Source organism: Mesoplodon densirostris, chromosome 17 (assembly GCF_025265405.1).
Source record: "Mesoplodon densirostris isolate mMesDen1 chromosome 17, mMesDen1 primary haplotype, whole genome shotgun sequence".
Taxonomy (NCBI): Eukaryota; Metazoa; Chordata; class Mammalia; order Artiodactyla; family Ziphiidae; genus Mesoplodon; species Mesoplodon densirostris.
The window spans coordinates 17776809-17786095 of NC_082677.1; the positions used below are offsets into that span (position 1 = coordinate 17776809).

The 9287-nt window shown below is 33.3% G+C and overlaps 1 long non-coding RNA gene across 3 annotated transcripts in view; it reads left to right on the forward strand.

The window, feature by feature from the left end:
• The window catches only part of LOC132477473 (uncharacterized), a 70401-nt gene extending 61404 nt beyond the window's left edge, over positions 1–8997 (forward strand). For all 3 annotated transcript variants that reach the window (XR_009530272.1, XR_009530271.1, XR_009530273.1), the window contains exons 4-5: positions 4024–4105; positions 7264–8997. This is a non-coding gene — a long non-coding RNA (uncharacterized LOC132477473). The remainder of the gene's footprint in view (positions 1–4023; positions 4106–7263) is intronic.
• The last annotated feature ends 290 nt before the right edge of the window (positions 8998–9287 follow it).

Sequence of the window (9287 nt, forward strand, 5' to 3'; positions counted from 1 at the left end):
GTTTGAAGAGAGAAGAGACACCTGTCTGATGTTTTTCTAGAAGAATGAATGAATAGGCCAAGATTGCCAGACAGCTATGAACCGATTTTAGGTATAAAAGATTTATAAAGTAAAATTATTTCTGTTCACAGATGACATGATCTTACATGTAGAAAAACCTTGATTACACACACACACACACACACACACACACACACACACACACACACACACACACAAAACCCTGTTGTAACTAATAAGCAAAATCAGCATTCAAAAATCAGTTGCATTTCTGTGCATTAACAGTGAATAACCCAAAAAGGAAATTAAGAAAACAGTTCCATTTACAATAGCATCAAAAAGAATAAAGTGCCTAGGAATAATATTAAACACAATGGTGAAAGACTTGTATACTGCCAACTATATAACATTGCTAAAAGAAATAAAGAAGACACAAGTAAATGGAAAGACATCCCATGTTCATATATTGGGAGTATTAAGATGAAATACTACCCAAAGTGGTCTAGAGATACAGTGCCATCTGTATCAAAATCTCAATGACAGGGCTTCCCTGGTGGCGCAGTGGTTGAGAGTCCGCCTGCCGATGCGGGGGACGCGGGTTCGTGCCCCGGTCCGGGAGGATCCCGCATGCCGCGGAGCCTGCGCGTCCGGAGCTTGTGCTCCGCAACGGGAGAGGCCACAGCAGTGAGAGGCCCGCATACCGCAAAAAAAAAAAAAAAAAAAATCTCAATGACATTCTTTGCAGAAAGAGAAAAATACATCCTAAAATTCATATGGAATCTCAAGGGACACCAGATAGCCAAAACAATCTTGAAGAAGAAGAACAATGTTGAAGCTCTCACAATTCCTGATTTCAAAACTTAATATAAAGCTGTAGTAATCAAACAGTATGGTACTGCCATTAAAGACAGACATATAGACCAATTGGAATAAACTAGAGGCCCCAGAAAATAAATTAGGTGCCCCAGGCCCCTTGCATATATATGTTCAAATGATTTTCAACAAATGTGCCAAGACGATTAAATGCGAAAAAGGGCAGTCTTTTCAACAAATGGTCTTGGCAAAACTGGATATCCAAAAGAAAAGTTGGACACTTACCTCACACCGTATACAAAAATTAACTTAAAATGGATCAAAGACCTAAATGTTAGAACTAAAACAATAAAACTCTTAGAAGAAGACATAGGGGGAAATCTTCATGACATTGGACTTGGCAATGATTTCTTGGATATGACACCAAAAGCACAGGCCTATGCAAAAGATAAGTTGGACCTTATCAAAATTTAAAACCTCTGTGCATCAAAGGACGCTATCAATAGAGTGAAAAGGCAACCTACAAAATAGAAAATATTTGCAAGTCATGTATCCGATAAGGGATTAATATCCAGAATATATCAAGAACTCCTATAACAAACAAACAAAAAAAACCTCAGTTAAAAAGTGAGCGAAAGACTTGTATAGACATTTCTCCAGAGAAGATATACGCATGGCCAATAAATACAAGAAAAGATGCTCAACATCACTAATCATTAGGAAAATGAATATCAAAACCACAACGAGATAGTACTTCACTCACATTAAGATGGCCATTATCAAAAAAAAAGAGGTCTTGACAAGGATGTAGAAAAATTGGAATTTTTGTACACTGCTGATGGAGGTGTAAAATTGAACAACCACTGGAAAACAGTATGGCAGGTCCTCAAAAAATTAGAATTACTGTATGATCCAGTGTTACCTAATGGGGTATATACCCAAAAGAATTGAAATCAGGACTCAAATAGATAGTTATAAAAAATGTTCATAGCAGCATTTATCATAATAACCAAAAGATCAAACAAAACAAATGTCTGTAGATTAGTGGACAAAATAAAATGTAGTAATATACACAATTGAATGACTACCCAGCCATAAGAAGGAAAGTCTGATATGTGCAACAACGTGGGTGAACCTCGAAAAAGTTAGGCTAAGTAAAAAAAGACACAAAAGGACAAATACTGTATGATTCCACTTACATGAAGTACCTAGAATAGGCAAATTCAAAAGTAGAATTGTGGTTTCCAGGGGCTGAGGTGATTGGGGGGTTGGGCAGTTAGTATTTAGTGGGTACAATTTCAGTTGATATAGATGAAAAGGTTCTGGAGATGGGTGGAGGCGATGGTTGTGCAACAAAGTAAATGGACTTAATACCACAGAGCTATGCACTTTAAAATGGTAGAATTTATATTATGTATATTTAACCACAATTTTTAAAAATAAAACATAAGTGAAGACATTCACTGTGAAGGTTTTTTAAAGATTTATAAAACGATTTGCATTTTGCAGTATTCACAATTATTTCTTTCAAGTTCGGCACACTTGGCTTAGTTTAAAATATATAGATTTAGGGGAACTCCCTGGCAGTCCAGTGGTTAGGACTCTGCACTTTCACTGCTGAATATGTATATAGAGAGATACATAATAGATTTTGCAAAAAAAAAAAGATAAGAATTGAAATAACCCATTTGATTTTGGAATAATCATTTAATGTATATGTCTACTTTGCATGGGCAAAGAAAAAATATGCAGTCTTGAACAATTATTTGCTTTATGTTTTTGTGTCTTATAATTTAAATGCTTTTAGATTCTTTCTTGAGAAGGGATTATGTCTATTCTGTACACCAGTATACCGACTCACATAACAACTGGGACGGTACCTGGAACATAGTAGATGTTCAATAAAATATTTTTAAATGAAAACTGTGCATATATAAATTATGTATATTTGAAAATCTGTTCACATTTTTGTCTGGAAAGTGGGTTTGAGCAGGGAGGGTAGCCTAAAAGGACAGTTCCTTAATATAATTGATAAATACAGATATGTGTTTCTCAAGTCATTACAAACATTTATTTTGGTTACATATTAAAAACTGTGCCGAAACTTGAGACAATAATAGAGTAAGATGTGAAACTGGTTGCTCAAATAGAAAATTAGCTACCTGGGAATTCCCTGGCAGTCCAGTGGTTAGGACTCCACGCTCTCACTGCCGAAGGGCCCGGTTCAACCCCTGGTCGGGGAACTAAGATCCCACAAGCCTAGCGGCAGGCCAAAAAAAAAAAAAGAAAAGAAAAGAAGATTAGCTATATTTTTTTTTTTAAGTTTTTTTTTGCGGTACGCGGGCCTCTCACTGTTGTGGCCTCTCCCGTTGCGGAGCACAGGCTCCGGACGCGCAGGCTCAGCGGCCATGGTTCACGGGCCCAGGCGCTCCGCGGCATGTGGGATCTTCCTGGACCGGGGCATGAACCCGTGTCCCCTGCATCGGCAGGAGGACTCTCAACCACTGCGCCACCAGGGAAGCCCTACATATACTTTTAATGGGAAAATATTCACAAAAAATTAATGTGGAATATAGGACAGTTATGCTTTGTATAAACAATTAGATATTAGAAGGGAGGGGCAAATTTCAGTGCACATCTCCTTATTCTGTAATAGAAGTAGTGTAGCTTTAGCGTAGCCATTTTAGTGGTAAGAAAACTGCAATAAAAGAGGTCGTCAAAGCTTGAGCTACAGTGGTGGTAGTTTTCTGGTATCTTCTAGAGAAGAAATTTCATTCCAACATCTGAGTATGTGGAAACTGTTTAGGAGTAAACTTCCTTACCTGGTGAAGAGTGGGGACAGGAAGAGACTAGGAAGATCAAGAGCCACAGGGTTCCTGTTTTATTTCTCATCTCTGGGTACAAAATTAACTCATTTTTCCAGGGTTCATATTTTAGAATTACTTCCTATATAAAGTGATATCCAAGTCTAACAATAGCTATTCTAATAGATAAATGTTGAGGGTAAAATAATATTTGGATTTTTTAAAACAAATTAAGAGAAAATTGGTTTGTTTTAGGCCTTCTGTATATTTTTACTGTATTTAGTATTAAAATATTTCACATGACTTCTGATTTTTTTCCTTTAAAAGTATATTTGCATTTTGCTAGCTTAAGTTTATTGAAACTTAGCTCTTGTATGTCATTTCTTATTTTTCCCTTGACATGAAGTCTTACCTACTTGATGAAGATGTCATTTGAATGGTGTACTGCAAGGAATTAAATGCTGTTTGTAAATTATGCTTTTACCAAGGTAAAGACCAAATTTTATGAATTCACTTTTTGTTTATAAAAGGAAAAAATAGCTTCATATATTTAATACATTCAAAAGTTTGATTAAATATTTAATTGTATTTACTTATTAAGTTGACACAGAAAAAAATGCTTTTATTTTTCTCATATTATACAACTTTGTGTTCCTAACCTATAGCAAGGTGCTTCGCACATAATAGGCTTTCCTTAAATTTTCAATGTAGGAATAAGTTTTATTATGTTACTCAAAAGCTTCCAAGAAATAACTAATTATGCATACTATGTTAATGTTTGAATCTTTAAACATGGGTTTTTAATGTATTTACCCTCTTTTTCTAAAAGACAATTTTTTTTGTATCTTTAGGTGCTAATGTGTGTTTAAAAAAACAAAACCTTGGAGTAAAGTAGCAGCACATAATGGTTTGTGGATTTTGAAAAGGTGCAGGCCATATTGTGCTGCCTCAAAAATACAAGGATCTGATCTTCTGAAGAAAATATATTTCTTTTTATTCATAGCTCTTATGATAGCAATGTCAGCAGTGCCTTAGCAGCACGTAAATATTGGCGTTAAACTTCTAAAATTATCTCCAGTATTAACTGTGCTGCTGAAGTAAGGTTGGCCATACTCTACAGTCATATTTTAATGTATATTAATATTACCAATGTATTTTCAGCTTTATTATAATTAATTTTCAGTATTACTGATAATCTTGTTATTTTTAGTATGATTCAATAAAAATAAGTTAGAACTAACTTTTAGATGTTTTTATTAAAATAGTATAATTGCAATTTAATAGTTGTGTTGAATGCCATCAAGTTTATTGAAAGAGCTCATACAGCATCAAATAAATTTATTTTAATGCATATTTGTATTCAGTCTAAATATTCAATTTTTACTTCAGGTAGAATGGAAATATTAGTTTTCCCTTTATTTCTCTAGTAAAATGAAATTATATTAAGACATTTGCTTATCTCACAGATAAATGTACATTATAAAATACACATTTTGAACAGAACTTAGAGGACAATTTTTAGTAATATTTCTAAATATTCTCTTATAAGGGAAAGGGGAAAGTATCAAAACATGTGAATTAAATTCCTGATATCCTGTGTCTCAAAAAAAAGTTTTCTCAAAAAAAAGTTAATCATAACTTTAAAGGTAGGAAAGACCTTATAAATGACCAGTATATTTGTTGGTTAGTTCAGGAAACAGAAACTCAAATTGAGTAATCTGCTACACATGCAGATTAGGATCTTTAACCCTATGTCTTCTGACTTTATACTATCATATTGGTTTTTTTCTTGTTTTTATTAAAAAAATTTTTTTAATCCTTAACCACAGATTTTTGTTAGAAAGTAAAGTCGAAAATATGAAGGCCTTGTTTGCTTTTTTTTATATCTAGTATTTAACTTTATCATAAGACCAAAAATTATTATGATAGTCACTAATTTTATAGATTCAAACAGTCAAAATTTTTTAATTTAATTGAAGTTTGAAGGAAAATGCTTTCTTTACCTTCTATTCCTTATTTGTTGGTGTTTAATTAAGTCATTAAACTAAAAATTGATGTTTAGGATAAGAGTGTAGTGTAGTGTACTATACTCCTGGTCCTATTTCCTACAAGGAATATCTCACTCCTTTCAGTTGAAACCAAGCAGGAAATCTATAAAATACAAGCAGTTCTTAACAAATCATTTCAGTTATAATTGTCTATGTTGGAAACCCTAAAAGTATTTCAGGTGTAATTTAAGGAGTTGTATTTGAGCATCTTCTGTTTAAATTCTTATTTCAAGGTAAAGAAAATATATAAGACAAAGCTGTTATTTTTAAGAACAATCTCACTTTTTTCCAGCAAAATTTTTTTCCCAAAATAAAGAAGTAGTATACCATATTGGCGAGAATCAAATGCCAGCTTTCACATGGAAATATTGCCTTGGGGCTTTTAAAAGTCATTCATCAAGCTTTTAGCCTGTTCCCTTTATTTTATCTCAGCCATTTCATGAAAGACCGTAACAAATATATGGTAATTTTTGGTTCCACTAAGAATATTTCAGGAACTAATACATAGATGCTTAGAAATATTTATTGAATGAATTACAAAGTTTGTCCAGTATTTTCCAGAACAAGCCAGGAATTAGATTTCTATTTTTTTCTTTTGTTTTCCGTAATATATTTGAAGTCAGATTTTAGAAAATTATATTTAGTCTAATTTGCCTTCTAAATGCATTTTATATTTACTAAATAAATCTTTATATCTTAGGTGCTCAAGATGTGTAAAAGGATCATTTGGGGCTAAATAAAAACTTTATTTAATTCAATCCTGAGAATAGATTAAAGAAAAATTGAAATATTGGGAGAATAAGAAAGTATAGAAAAACTGTTGCATTGAAATTCATTATAACAGTATGCAACTTCTTTCCAGTCTCTTATTAGAGAAGGTGAAATAGCCTGTCAGTACCTAATGAAACACTCATTTAGGTAACTCAACAGGCCTTAAAGTTTTATTTGTAAGAGTTAATATATTTCCATCTTTGTGTAATTTTGAAACACAAAGAGCAAATAATAAAATAAAAGTTATACCCTTTCATGTTAGTCTTAATATGGCCATTTATTTTTTTGCAAAGAAGAAATAATTATATATGGGTGTATATTAAGCTTTCATTTTTTCCACCTTCTTTGGAAAAAAATCCTAATCTTTTTCATTCAGGTTTAAGTTGATGCCAAATAATTCCAATATTGAGCAACTTAAATCTGTTACTTGGAGTATGGATTGAGTTTGGAGCTAACTCAGAGGACTACAGGCAAGTATTCAGGAGGTAGTCAGAGGAATATCTTAATAGTTAAACAATTCAGCTTGCATACTATATTCAAATTCAAGTCTCTTAAGATCACATATATATGAAAGTAGAATTAACAATTTGATCATAGACTAAATGCCATACTTAACAGTAAAGATTTTCTTCACTCAATTATGTAACCTTTTAATTGTTATAGAATTAGAGGTGTTTTTAAGCCACCAGGTATCATTACTGATATATGTTCAGGTTAGCCATAACTGGATTAGCAAGATTATACTTTAATAAACTATGATTTCTAAGTTAATGTATTTATTTATTTAGAAGTTGACATTCTAAATCAATGTTTTTTTCCTTTTGCAGGTGGATATTACTATCCCTTATTCATGGAAAAAGTTATATTCTAAGTGTTGTTTCCCATTGAGTATTAGCAAAAAGGAGAAAAATTAATGTCCTAAACTTTTGAGATAGATTTGGCTCTAGTAAGTATTTAGACTTATTATTAATAGGGTTGGCCAAAAAGTTCGTTCGGTTTTTTTTCCATAAGGCTCTAGTAGCGAGCACTTAGTTGTCTTTAACTTCATTCGAAACAGTTTTGTTAGGTTGTATTGTGACAGCTGTCATATCAGAGTGCATTTTTAAAAAAACTTATCAAAATTGGTGAATTTTTGTGTAGCCATTTTAGTATTGAAGATGGAAGAAAAAAGCAACATTTTCGGCATATTATTGCTTTATTATTTCAAGAAAGGGAAAAACACAACTGAAACGTAAAAAAGGATTTGTGCATTGTGTGGAGAAGGTGCTGTGACTGATCGAACGTGTCAAAAGTGGTTTGCAAAGTTTTGTGCTGGAGATTTCTTGCTGGACGATGCTCCACGGTTGGGTAGACCAATTGAAGTTGATAGGGATCAAATCAAGACATTAATTGAGAACGACCAACGTTATACCACGTGGGAGATAGCCGACATACTCACAATATCCAAATCAAGCTTTGAAAATCATTTGCAGCAGCTTGGTTATGTTAATCGCTTTGATGTTTGGGTTCCACATAAGTTAAGCGAAAAAAACCTTCCTGACCACATTTCCGCCTGTGATTCTCTACTTAAACGTAACGAAAACATTCCGTTTTTAAAACAAATTGTGATGGGCAATGAAAACTGGATACTGTACAATAATGTGGAACAGAAGAGATCGTGGGGCAAGTGAAATGAACCACCACCAACCACACCAAAGTCCGGTCTTCATCCAAAGAAGGTGACGTTGTGTATTTGGTGGGATTGGAAGGGAGTCCCCTCTTATGAGCTCCTTCCAGAAAACCAAACAATTAATTCCAAGAAGTACTGCTCCCAGTTAGACCTACTGAAATCAGCACTCGATGAAAAGCATCCAGAATTAGTCAACAGAAAACACATAATCTGGGACTTCCCTGGCTGTCCAGTGGTTAAGACTCCGTGCTTCCACTGCAGGGGGTGCAGGTCCGATCCCTGGTCAGGGAACTAAGATTCCACGTGCCACACAACACGGCCAAAAATAAATGAATAAATTTAAAAAGCAAAAAGAAAACGCATAATCTTCCATCAGGATACTGCAAGACTGCATGTTTCTTTGATGACTAGGCAAAAAGTGTTACAGCTTGGCTAGGAAGTTCTGATTCATCCATCATATTCACCGGACATTGCACCTTCGGATTTCCATTTATTTCGGTCTTTACAAAATTCTCTTAATGGAAAAAATTTCAATTCCCTGCAAGACTATAAAAGGCACCTAGAATAGTTCTTTGCTCAAAAAGATAAAAAATTTTGGGAAGAAGGAATTATGAAGTTGCCTGAAAAATGGCAGAAGGTAGTAGAACAAAAGGGCGAATACGTTGTTCAATAAAGTTCTTGGTGAAAATGAAAAATGTGTCTTTTATTTTTACTTAAAACCCAAAGGAATTTTTTGGCCAACCCAATACTTACATGTCTGGGAGAAGAAGTAAGAGACCATCATCAGTACATTTCCAGCTAAAATTTTTTATTTTCTTACCTCTTATCAAGGGATTTCCTAAAATTTCTGTTTTATTACTAATAGTTTGAGGCCCTTTAATGGAGAATTAATTTCTCCAGCAGAATTTAAGAGTTTATGTTCTTACCTTGTTTATTTATAAAATAAATCTCACAGATTTCTGATTTTTTTTTTTTAGGCTATTTGCAATGAAGAAAATGTTGGCAAAATAAGTTTAAACTTTTTATGTTAAAATTACTGTGCAAGGTAACAAGTTAGTTGCTGGGTTTTTGTTTTTATTACACTGAAATTAAATTTAACATTTATCATTTCTCTTTGGGTCTATTTCTTGATTTTTAATCCATGGGATTCATGCAAAAATTTCATGAATAATACATTTAGAT